Source organism: Lampris incognitus, chromosome 2 (genome assembly GCF_029633865.1).
Source record: "Lampris incognitus isolate fLamInc1 chromosome 2, fLamInc1.hap2, whole genome shotgun sequence".
Classification (NCBI taxonomy): domain Eukaryota; kingdom Metazoa; phylum Chordata; class Actinopteri; order Lampriformes; family Lampridae; genus Lampris; species Lampris incognitus.
In genome coordinates, this window is record NC_079212.1 from 56,177,945 (window position 1) to 56,190,954 (window position 13,010).

The window sequence follows — 13,010 nt, forward strand, 5'->3', positions numbered from 1 at the left end:
CTGCCCATGTTTTCCGTAGGTGTATTCCTCCAGTGAAGCACGGCTTTCCAGGGGTCTTCACCATCATGCGCGGCCTTACGCAGAAGATTTTTTACAATCTTCACGGCCGACTCGGCCTTGCCATTCGCTTTCGGGTGTCTGGGAGAGGAGGTCACGTGCTCAAATTCCCACTCAGAAGCGAACCGTGTGAACTGAGCTGTGAGCTGAGGGCCGTTGTCTGTAATAACCTTCTCTGGCTGACCATGCCGGGCGAACTGTGCCTTACATCGCTTGATGACTGTCTCTGCAGACATGTCGGGTAGAAGCTCAATCTCCCAAAAATCGGAATAGTGGTCGACTATTAGGAGATAGCCTTTCTGACTGAAGCTGAATAGGTCCATGCTCAAGACCTGCCATGGCCTGGTTGGTACTTCGTGAGAGAGCATGGTCTCCTTTTGCTGATTGTGGGCGTACACATTGCAGGTCGAGCAGCTGCTTACAAAGTCCTTTATCTCTGACTGCATGTTGGGCCAGTACAATGTCTCTTGAGCGTGTCGGTAGCATGCATCACCCCCTATGTGACTTGAGTGTATGCGCGTCAACATTTCTGGGCGGAGTGACTTTGGGATGATGACTTTTTGCCCCCGGAACAGAACTCCGTTCTGCACACTGACTTCATCCCTGAAGTGCCAGTACTCCCTAGCGATGAGGGGCGCTTCCTCCTTTACATCTGGCCAGCCCACGAGAACAGTGTTCTTCAGTGCCTGTAAGCATTCATCTCTGTCGGTGTGTCGTCTGATCTGTTCCAGCCGCTGGTTAGTCACATTCAGGTACTCTGCCTGGTTCACGTGCTGTATGTCTTCCTGCTCTTGTTGCAGAGAGCAGATAGCGTGTCGCTGATATGCAGTCCCTCTGCCGGAGCATCCAGCCGTAGCTCTGCTGTCGCTTATGAACATCTCTGGGCCTGGTTTGTAGATTACCCTCAGGTCGTAGTTCTGCAGAGTCATGAGCATGCTCTGGAGTCTCTTGGGCGCATTGAGAAGTGGCTTGCTGAAAATAGAGATCAGAGGCTTATGGTCCGTCTCTGCTGTGATTGGGTCGCGGCCATATAGGTAATGGTGAAACCTCTGGCAGGCGAAGACGATACTGAGACACTCCTTCTCAATTTGTGCATAGTTTTTTTCGGTGGGGGTAAGAGCCCTCGAGGCAAATGCGATGGGCTGACTGTAATGATCTGTGCCCTCTGGCTATGTTAACTTATAACATTAATAAAGCAAGGACGACTTCTCTCGTGCTGGGTGTTTATTCACCGACCGGATTCCGACTGCCGTTGTTACGTACATCACGTGACTTTGTTGTGGCGCTACGGAAAGCCGTAAGGGACATTAGCAAATCAAATATTACTAGCAAAATTACATCTCCCTTTTTCTGAAAAGTGCTGCTTTCTCTGCAGAGATACAGACCACGTTGAGCAAGTTTATAAGCGAATACAATCTTAATAAGAAAGAATGTGAAAGTGGAACTCTTATATAACTGGACTGCAACAAAGTAGTGTAAAACATTTCCTTCACTGTCTAAATGTGACACCGTAATAACATTTCATCTTTTTTTTTCATTTCATTACTGGTAACTGCAAACAGCAGGTAGGTACACAAGGTAAGTGAACGCTGTAAATATTTCTTTTCAAAACATAGCAGGTATAGTACAGGTTGGTGTAAAATTATCTCTTTTTTTAACATTCATAAGTCAAGGATTTGTCTTGGTTTGATCGTGCGACCTGACCTCGTGGTGTAACCAGGCTGTGTGTCTGGTTGTCGCTGATTGTTCGTGTCTGGAGGTTCAGCATGCTCTTGCTGATGGGCTTGTGTGTTGTTGTTAGCGCTGGTAACAGTCTGCTGTGAAGTGTGTGTGTGTGTGTGTAGTGTGAGTGTTCACTCTGCTTTGTCGCAGGTGTTGACGGTTGCGTCGGTAGATCTGACCTTCTTTGGTTTGGATGTGGTAGCTCCTGTCTGTGTTCGCTGGTCTTTCCACAGTTGCAGGTCTCCAGGATCCATCCTCCTGCCGGAAGCGGATTGGTGTGCCTACGGGCAGGTGGGGCAGAGGTTTGGCTGTTTGGTTGTAGTACGCCTGCTGGCGCTGTTGACATACCTCTCTCCTTTTGTGAACATCATCCTGACTGGCGATCTGTGGCTGCAGGTGTTTTGCTGTTGATGGGAGAATGGACCGCAGCCTCCGACTCATCAGTAGCTGTGCCGGTGATTTCAGGTTGTCCACCGGTGTGTTGCGATACTCCAGTAAGCTCATGTAGGGGTCTTTGTTCTCAGCTTTGGCTTTATCCAGGATGCGTTTGGCCGTCTGGACAGTCTTCTCGGAGAGGCCGTTGCTCTGTGGGTAGTGGGGGCTTGTGGTGGTGTGTGAGAAACCCCATGTCTGTGAGAAGTTGCGGAACTCACCAGAGCTGTAGCACGGACCGTTGTCGCTGATGATAGTCTCGGGGATTCCGTGTCGAGCCATTGCTGCTTTCAGCTTCATGATGACGGCAGATGAGGTGCAGCTGTAAAGTCTCTCTAGCTCGAAGAATCTGGAGTAGTAGTCCACAGTGACTATGAAGTCCTGTGAGTTCCATGTGAATAGGTCTGTGCCTATCACTTGCCATGGCTGCTCGGGTATGGCGTGCGACATCATTGGTTCCTTTGCATTTGCGCTGCGCCGTTCTTGGCATATGCTGCAGTCTGCTACCGCATCCTCGATCTGTTTCCCCATGCCAGGCCAGAACAGTAAGTCTCTTGCTCGGCATTTGCTTTTTTCCACGCCAAGGTGGCTGGCATGGATGCGCTGTATCATGTCCTTGCGAAGCTTTTGGGGGACAATGATTCTCTCACCTTTGAACAGGATACCGTCCATTTCTGAGATTTCTGCTCTGTGGTTCCAGTATTCCTGGATGCTGGGCGGGCACTTTTTCTTTGTGTCTGGCCAGACAGTGAGTGTGGCTCGTCTGAGTGCGGTGAGCTGTGGATCTTGCGCTGTTTCCTGCTTGATTTCTGTGAGTCTTGTGTCGCTCACAGGGATGTTGCTGAGGACTGTGTGCACTTGGGCCTCCGTCCCTTCCTGTAGGTCACTGTCGTGGTGTGCTATTGACTTGCGTGACAGTGTGTCGGCCACCGGTATGTCCTTACCGGGGCGGTGGATGATTTGGATGTCGTATTTTTGGAGCGCCAGGATCATCCGTTGCAGCCGGGGTGGTGCTGCTGCCAGTGGCTTTTTTAGTATTGCCTCCAGAGGCTTGTGGTCTGACTCCACAATCACTTTTCGTCCGTACATGTACTCGTGGAACCTCTTGCAGCCGAAGACCACAGCGTAGAGCTCCTTCTCTATCTGTGCGTAGTTTTCTTCAGTGCTGTTGAGTGACTTGGACGCATAGGCAATTGGTTTGCCATCTTGGAGCATGACAGCCCCAAGGCCACTTTTGGATGCATCCACTTGGAGTCGCAGCTCTTTCTGCGGGTCGAAATATGAGAGTACTGGACCTGGGTGCGGTGTAATGAGATTCTTCATCTCTTGGAACGCCTTGTCGTGGACTGCATCCCACACAAACTCACTGTCCTGTTTCAGAAGCTGTCTGAGGGGTGAGTTTATCTGTGAGAGGTGTGGAGCGAATCTGGCGAGGTAGTTGATCATGCCGAGGACTGTCTCCAGCTCTGCTTTGTTGCATGCTTTGTGGGGTTGCATGTCCTTGACCGCCTTCACCTTGTGTGGGTCTGGTTTGATGCCTTCGTGTGAGAGCGTGTGGCCGAAGTAGCTTACCTCGGACACGCATATGTGACACTTGTCGGGGTTGTGCCTCACCCCTCGCTCCCTTGTGCGCTTCAGCATCGCTCTGAGACGCTGGTCATGTTCCTCTTTAGTCTTGCCGAACACTAGTATGTCATCCACTATGGCCGTCACACCGTCCAATCCTTCATATGTTTCATCCACGCGGCTCTGGAACTCGTCTTGAGCGGACACGATTCCGAATGGCAGTCTGAGGAAACGATACCTGCCAAACACTGTGTTAAATGTCGTCAACATTGAGGATTCAGTGCTCAGTTTGATGGCCCAATATCCTGACCGCGCGTCTAACACGCTAAAGTACTCAGCTCCAGCGAGCTTTGTGGTGGCGTCCTCCAGCGTGGGGAGGGGGTAGTGAGGTCGTTGTATCACTTTGTTAAGAGCTCTGGGGTCTAAACACACTCTAAGTTTGCCTGTCTTTGGCTTCTCAACAATGACGAGTGCGTTCACCCATTCTGTGGGTTCTGTTACCTTACAGATTATGCCGCCTTTCTCCATGCTGTCAAGCTCGTCCCTCAGTTTGCTGCGTAGGGCGATGGGGATTCTGCGTGGCGGGCAGACGACCGGCGTTGCATCTGGTGTGACGCGGAAGGTGCACTCGCCTGGGAACTGTCCTATTCCCTGGAAAACATCTGCATACTCATCCATTATGCTCTGTGATGTAACATTGTTTTCCTCGCTCACAGCCATCATTATTTTTACCAAGTTTAGGTCACGGCATGTTTTCATTGCCATGACTGGTGGGGCGTTTGTGTCAATGACGTAAAAGTCCAGCATCATTGCATTGTCTCTGCACTTACATTTGAGTTTGCATGTGCCTTTCACGCTCAGCGCGCCTCCTCCATATTCAGTGAGTCTGTGTATTGCTGGTTTCAGTGTCACATTTTTGAACAGCGCCTGGAACAGGTTGGTGGGAATAGTATTGGCCTGTGCCCCAGTGTCTAGTTTAAACTTTACCTTCTGTGGAGGTGTGCCAATTCCAACCTCTACGTAAGCCTGCTCGTTGCTTTTTCCGTTGTTCTCTATTGAGATGCAGTCTATGTACAGCTCTGTCTGTTCTCCCACAGCTCTGTCTGTTCTCCCACAGCGGTGCTCTCCACTGTAATGTTGTCGAAGTACAGTTCTTCCTGCTCTCTGTCAGTGGTGTACGCTTCTGGGTTCTCTCCGACGGCATGTACTGTGCCGCGGTAGTACTTTGTCTGTCCCTGGGAGCTAGACTTGCATACTTTAGCAAAATGATTGAGCTTCTTGCATTTAATGCATTGTTTACCCTTAGCTGGGCAAGTGGCTTTAGCGCCGTGTAGCCCTCCACAATAGCTACACGCCCTGGCGGCGGTGCTAACGTTACCCTCCCTTTGTCTGAAGTTAGCGTTAGCTGCTTTGGGTGCGTTCGGTTTGTAAGTCTTTCTGCCTATTGCGTGCACCGTTTCATGTGTGCTGCCCTGGCCCATAAACTTTTGCTGTTGCTTTGCTAGCTCGTGTGAGCGGGCTACATCTATGGCTTTTTCTAGCGTTAGCTCAGCTCCCTGGCTAAGTAGCTTTTCTCTCACTCTGGGTGAGTTGGTGGCAAACACGATGCGGTCCCTGACCATCTCGTCGGCATTTGGGTAGCCACAGTCTTTGACTAGAAGCTTTAGCCCAGTTACAAATTGTTCGAAGGATTCACTCTCTCCCTGCATCTTTTCATGAAATTTATATCTGGCATAAATCGGGTTTGCTTTGGGGGTGATGTACTCAGTGTAAATATCGTAGTACGTGTCTAGCTTCTTGGCTTGTTCTCCGCTGAGTGTCCAAGTGTTGTGCACATCGCGCCCTTTTTCCCCTATCCAGAGCAGGAGGTAGCTGCATTTCTCCTCTTCGTTCTTCCCGCGCAGGGGGCCCTTGAACATTAGCTCCGTTGTTTGTCGAAATCGTCTCCATGCTTCAGGTAAGTTTGCCGATTCCCAGTCCATCCGTGGAGCTGGAACGCCGTACGAATCCATATTGGGTATTTAAACTCCGCTACTCTGACACCATGTAATGTTCTGTGCCCTCTGGCTATGTTAACTTATAACATTAATAAAGCAAGGACGACTTCTCTCGTGCTGGGTGTTTATTCACCGACCGGATTCCGACTGCCGTTGTTACGTACATCACGTGACTTTGTTGTGGCGCTACGGAAAGCCGTAAGGGACATTAGCAAATCAAATATTACTAGCAAATATTACACTGACCTTCCTGCATGAGACAACATCCGAGACCGCTCTGGCTGGCGTCGCTCTGGATTGCGATTGGCTTAGTTACATCATAGTAGCGCAGGACGGGCATGGCTGTCGCCAGCGCCTTAAGCTCATGAACCGCCGCCTCGTGCTTAGGCAGCCAGTGCCAGGGTGTGTCCTTGTCCAACAGGCGTCGCAACGGCTCGCAGACAGTAGATAGATGAGGCATGAACTTGGCTAAATAGTTAGCGAAGCCAATGAGACGCTGCACGCCCTTGGCATCTGTTGGGTTCGGCATGTCAATAATGGCTCTCACCTTCTCTGGATCGGGCTTCAGTCCAGCAGATGAGAGAATGTGGCCATGAAACTGCACCTCAGCCACCTTGAACTGCAACTTCTTCAGGCCGAGGCGAAGCTTGACCTCGCGGCAGCGTTCCATCAACGCCGCAAGCTTGACGTCGTGGTCGTCCCCAGCCTCCTTGTCTGTGTCCCCGCAGCCGACGACCAGGATATCGTCTGCAATGGGCTCAACGCCCTTCAGACCGGCGAGGAGCTCGTGCTGCTTGCGCTGATATACCTCGGGCGCCACCGATACTCCAAATGGTAACTTGAGCCACCGTTTCCTCCCCCAGGGGGTCCAGAACGTGGTCATGAGGCTACTCTCATAGTCCAGTTTGCATTGCAGGAATGCATCCCGAGCGTCCACTAACGTGAAGACTCTGGCCTTGGGCAATTTATACAAAATGTCCTCCAAGGTAGGCATGATGTAGTGAGAGCGCTTTAGGGCTTTGTTCAATGGTTTAGGGTCAATGCATATTCTCAGCTTCTCCGGTTTTTTAACAATCACCATGTTGCTGATCCAATCTGTAGGATCTGTGACAAGCGCAAGGTGGCCGTCAGCCTCGTACTTGTCCAGCTGGGCTTTGACTGCTGCTTTCATTGCGATTGGGACATTGCGAGGGGCACTCTGTACTGCAGCAACACTAGGATCAAGGTCAAAATGGACCTCCCCAGGCACGGATTCCACAGGGGAGTTGAACACGTCACTGTATCTGTTGATAAGCTGTTCTTTAGTTAGGGCTCCTGGTTGTGTGTGTTCCATTTTGAGCACATCCTCTGGAATTGTGAAATGCATGAGCCCTAAGCGTTCACAGTTGGAGCCTGACAGAAGAGGATGTTGGCTGGTCCTCACTATTTCGAATGAGAGCTTGTGTGTTTGGCCTCTCACAGTACAGTCAGTCTCAAAGGTGCCCATAGAGCTCAGTGTTTCCCCCGAATACAGCTTCAGTCTGGTGTCACTCGGGCGGAGAGGTGTGTTTGGGGCCAGCCTTTTCTTGTCTTGAAAGCCCATTACATTGCAGGTGGCTCCAGAGTCCAGCTGACATTGTTGTGGCTTGTCGTGGAGTTTCAGAGTCACAAACCACTTCTTTCCTTTGGTGTGCACTGCGCCGATTGACTCAAACATGTACAGATCATCTGCATCATTACTATGCTCTGGGGGTTCTTCTGTGTATTCCACACAGTTTACCTTGCCCTCAGCATGCCCCTTTTTGCTCTTTAAGCACACTTTAGAAAAGGGATTAAGTGTCCCACATTACCTACATTGTTTCCCGAAGGCCGGGCAATGCTCTCTGCCCCTTGAATGCGAGCTGCCACAATATTTGCAATTGCCTGCATCTCCTGCTGTTCTGGGTGGATTGCTCTGTTTCCATTGGTTTTGTCTGGGTTGCCTAGCAACGGCATGCAGTGCCTCCGGCTGCGGTGTTGTTGCAAACTCCATTGCTCTCATATGGATGTCAGTTTGCTCTGCTGCGCGACACATGTCAACAGCTGTGACCATGTTCAAATCCTTCTCTCTCAACAGCCTGCGCCTAACGGCCTCGCTTGCAACTCCCAGGACTATCTTATCACGGATCATTTCATCTTTCAACTGTCCATACTCACAGGTTGCTGCCCTCTCTCTCAGTCTCGTCACAAAGGTATCAAACGATTCTCCTTCCTCCTGCTTGCAACTCCCGAAAATGTACCTCTCGTATATTGTGTTTTTTGCTGGCTTGAAGTATTTCCCCAACTCTCTCAGTATGGCGTCAGGATCCCCTTGATCATCTTCTGAGAGGTTCAGATTGTGGCGGTAAATATGCCTGCATTCACTTCCCATCACACTCCTTAGAGTAGCCGCTTGTATTTTCTTGTCCTTGCCAAGTATGCCCGTGACGAGGACGTAGTCTTCATATTCGGCCCGAAAAATGTCCCAATTGACACTCCAATCGCCTGTGAAGCTCATCGGGGACGATGGTGGAATATTCACGTTAGCTGCCATTGTATGTGATGTTAGCTCCTCTGTGACAACGTCTTCAGCAGAAGTACTTTGATCTGAATCGGAATCCTCCGACATGTGACCTACTCAGGCCTACAAACTTAAACGTGCGAGCTAGTAAAATAAGAAATAAGTTCTCCGACTTCTGGCACCATGTTTCAGTAGGCTATCTTATAAAGAATGACACAAACACGAGTTGCTCAGTGCAGCCAAGTATAATCAAAAATGTTGTAACATGTTCCTGAGCGCGGGTCATGTGTATCTAAGGTAAACTAGTGGATAGCCGATGGCATCGATCTATCTAGACCCGTAACATTCTCCTCCAGGTGTCATCACACTACATCATCTACCCACCTCCTCACTGCCACTTCCTTAACCAAACACCCACCAGCCTGTACCTTTTAACAAAACTTTATTAAAATCCAATTCAAAAACGTTACAAAGACAAAATACACACACACACACACACACACACACACACACACACACACACACACACACACACATATATATATATATATATATATATATATATATATATATATATATATACATACGTGTGTATGTATGTGTGTATATATATATATATGTATATACAGTGCATCCGGAAAGTATTCACAGCACTTCACTTTCCCCACATGTTGTTATGTTACAGCCTTATTCCAAAATGGATTAAATTCCCTTTTTTTCTCATCAATCTACACACAATACCCCATAATGACAAAGTGAAAAAGGTTTTGTAGACATTTTTGCAAATTTATTAAAAATAAAAACTGAAATATTGCATGTACATAAGTATTCACACCCTTTGCTATGACACTCAAAATTGAGCTCAGGTTCATCCTGTTTCCACTGATGTTTCTACATCTTGATTGGAGTCCACCTGTAGTAAATTCAATTGATCGGACATGATTTGGAAAGGCACACACCTGTCTATATAAGGTCCCACTGTTGACAGTGCATGTTAGAGCAGAAACCAAGCCATGAAGTCAAAGGAATTGTCTGTGGACCTCCGAGACAGGATTGTATCGAGGCACAGATCTGGGGAAGGGTACAAAATAATTTCTACAGCTTTGAAGGTCCCGAAGAGCACAGTGGTCTCCATCATTCGTCAATGGAAGAAGTTTGGATCCACCAGGACTCTTCCTAGAGCTGGCCATCCAGCTAAACTGAGCAATCGGGGGAGAAGGGCCTTGGTCAGGGAGGTGACCAAGAACCCGATGGTCACTCTGACAGAGCTCCAGCGTTCCTCTGTGGAGATGGGAGAACCTTCCAGAAGGACAACCATCTCTGCAGCACTCCACCAATCAGGCCTTTATGGTAGAGTGGCCAGACGGAAGCCTCTGCTCAGTGAAAGGCACATGACAGCCCGCTTGGAGTTTGCCAGAAAGCACCTAAAGGACTCTCAGACCATGAGAAACAAGATTCTCTGGTCTGATGAAACCAAGATTGAACTCTTTGGCCTGAATGCCAAACGTCACGTCTGGAGGAAACCAGGCACCTCTCATCACCTTGCTAATACCATTCCTACAGTGAAGCATGGTGGTGGCAGCATCATGCTGTGGGGATGTTCTTCAGTGGCAGGAACTGGGAGACTAGTCAGGATCGAGGGAAAGATGAATGGAGCAAAGTACAGAGAGATCTTTGATGAAAACCTGCTCCAGAGCGCTCAGGACCTCAGACTGGGGCGAAGGTTTACCTTTCAACACCACAACGACCCTAAGCACACAGCCAAGACAACAAAGGAGTGGCTTCGGGACAAGTCTGTGAATGTCCTTGAGTGGCCCAGCCAGAGACCAGACTTGAACCCCATTGAACATCTCTGGAAAGACCTGAAAATAGCTGTGCAGCGACGCTCCCCATCTAACCTTACAGAGCTCGAGAGGATCTGCAGAGAAGAATGGGAGAAATACCCCAAATATAGGTGTGCCAAGCTTGTAGCTTCATACCCAAGAAGACTTGAGGCTGTAATCGCTGCCAAGGGTGCCTCAACCAAGTACTGAGTAAAGGGTGTGAATACTTATGTACATGCAATATTTCAGTTTTTTATTTTTAATAAATCTGCAAAAATTTCTACGAAACCTTTTTCACTTTGTCATTATGGGGTATTGTGTGTAGATTGATGAGGGAAAAAAGGAATTTAATCCATTTTGGGATAAGACTGTAACATAACAAAATGTGGGGAAAGTGAAGGGGTGTGAATACTTTCTGGATGCACTGTAGATACATACACACACACATACATAAACCAGTTATAAACAATACAGAACAATACAGCAGGGGACATGAAGAAAATAAATATAAGTTCAAAACAGCATATATTTTCAAAGTTTGAAGGTCACAACGAACTCCTTTTAGCTACGTGTAACACTTTCTTATATAATTAAAATTTCTTCAAGTGAAAATGGAAAAAGGCAGATAATCAATTAAATATGCAAAGTAAACAATTAACAAATATAAAGTATCTAAACATGATAAACATAAACAATAACCTAAATAAAGTCAATGAAACTTGATCAGAGGCTACAGAAAATAGTTCCTTATAACATGACAGTGTGCGTCCACTTGTTTTATTCGTCTTAAGGGCCGATGTGTGTAAATACATCCTGAACTCACCCAGGAAAGCACCAAGAGGTTTGGGAGGACCCAGAGAACCTCGCTTCATGTATGTGACATTTACCAAGCGCAATTATAAGATCCCTCATGTAACTTCAAGCTTTATTTTCCCATTCAAATGTACTAATAATGTCTGTAGGCATCATTATTATACACTGTCCAGTCTTGTTAAGTATACAGTCCTCTACGTCACCCCAAAACACCGATGAGGAGGGGCAGATGAGGAGGGGCAGATGAGGAGGGGCCGTGACAAAACAAATGCAGAACCGTTTCTGGCTCAGCACTGCAAAAGGCACAATGAAGATCTGTGTCAGGAAATCTGGATGTGAATGTGCTGCATGGACAGATGTTGTGTAAGAGTTTAAAATGGATTTCTCTCGTTTTATTTGAGATACAGAATTGAAATGGGCCCAACCAAGCCTCACACTATGTTATGTCGTCCAGTTGGGACTTCCAGAGAGGTATCCCTCTGGGGGACATCTTATTATAGACATAAAGCACTTCTCTTATATGTTTGTTGGTACATTTCATGTCTGTTAATTTTAATCCATTAACTTTTAAACAAGGTATTGGAAGATTAACATTTTGATATGCTAAGTGACATTTCACTAACTCAGTTATACCTGTGGGAACAGCCCTTATCACAGAAGTCAGTTCTTCATATTGGACTGGAAAAGATTTGGCTTGTAGGAAATGTTCATAACTATAAAGACTACCTTTATCATCAAACCAACCTGTAACACAGATTATACCGCTTTCAGTCCAGTTCTCTTTATTTAAATATACATTTCTTGTTAACAGTAATATTACAACTGTTCCAGGTGATATCCTTATGTGGGGAGAAGCTGTGAACATCACACAACTTCCAAGACAATAAAGCCTCCTGACAGAACCTTGAGAGTTTTATCGGCAATATAGAGACAGTGTAATTACACCCCATTAGAAACTTTAAGCCACCTAAATGTTTAAATAAATTGTGTGGTATAAAATTCCATAACGATTCTGGGAGCTCCAAACTATTTTTAAGCCATTTGATCTTGAAGGTGCAATTTAAATTGACAAAATCTAAGATTTCCAACCCTCCTTCAGCTCTCTCCCATCTGAGTATTTCTTTTTTAAGGTAATTGTGTCTGCTTTTCCATACAAATTTGATAAATTATTAACTTCTTTACAGAGCACATCATTAACATAAGAGTGACAAGGTAGGATAAACCAGTCTTGATACTCCTTCAGCCTTTGTCAGTAACACTCTTCCAAAAATGGAAAGATCTCTCTGAAGCCACATATTAAGAACTGGCCTGGTTTTCTATCATTCTGTATCATCATTGGTTTCCTATCATCCTGTATCATCATTGGTTTTCCATCATCCTGTATCATCATTGGTTTCCTATCATCCTGTATCATCATCGGTTTTCGATCATTCTGTATCATCATTGGCTTTCTATCATCCTGTATCATCATTGGTTTCCTATCATCCTGTATCATAATTGGTTTTCTATCATCCTGTATCATCATCGGTTTTCCATCATCCTGTATCATCATTGGTTTCCTATCATCCTGTATCATAATTGGTTTCCTATCATCCTGTATCATCATTGGCTTTCTATCATCCTGTATCATCATTGGTTTTCTATCATCCTGTATCATCATTGGTTTCCTATCATCCTGTATCATCATCGGTTTTCTATCATCCTGTATCACCATTGGCTTTCTATCATCCTGTATCATCATTGGTTTCCTATCATCCTGTATCATAATTGGTTTTCTATCATCCTGTATCATCATCGGTTTTCCATCATCCTGTATCATCATTGGTTTCCTATCATCCTGTATCATCATCGGTTTTCTATCATCCTGTATCATAACTGGTTTCCTATCATCCTGTATCATCATTGGTTTTCCATCATCCTGTATCGTGATCGGTTTTCTATCATCCTGTATCATCATCGGTTTTCTATCATCCTGTATAATAATTGGTTTTCTATCATCCTGTATCATAATTGGTTTTCTATCATCCTGTATCATCATCGGTTTTCTATCATCCTGAATAATAATTGGTTTTCTATCATCCT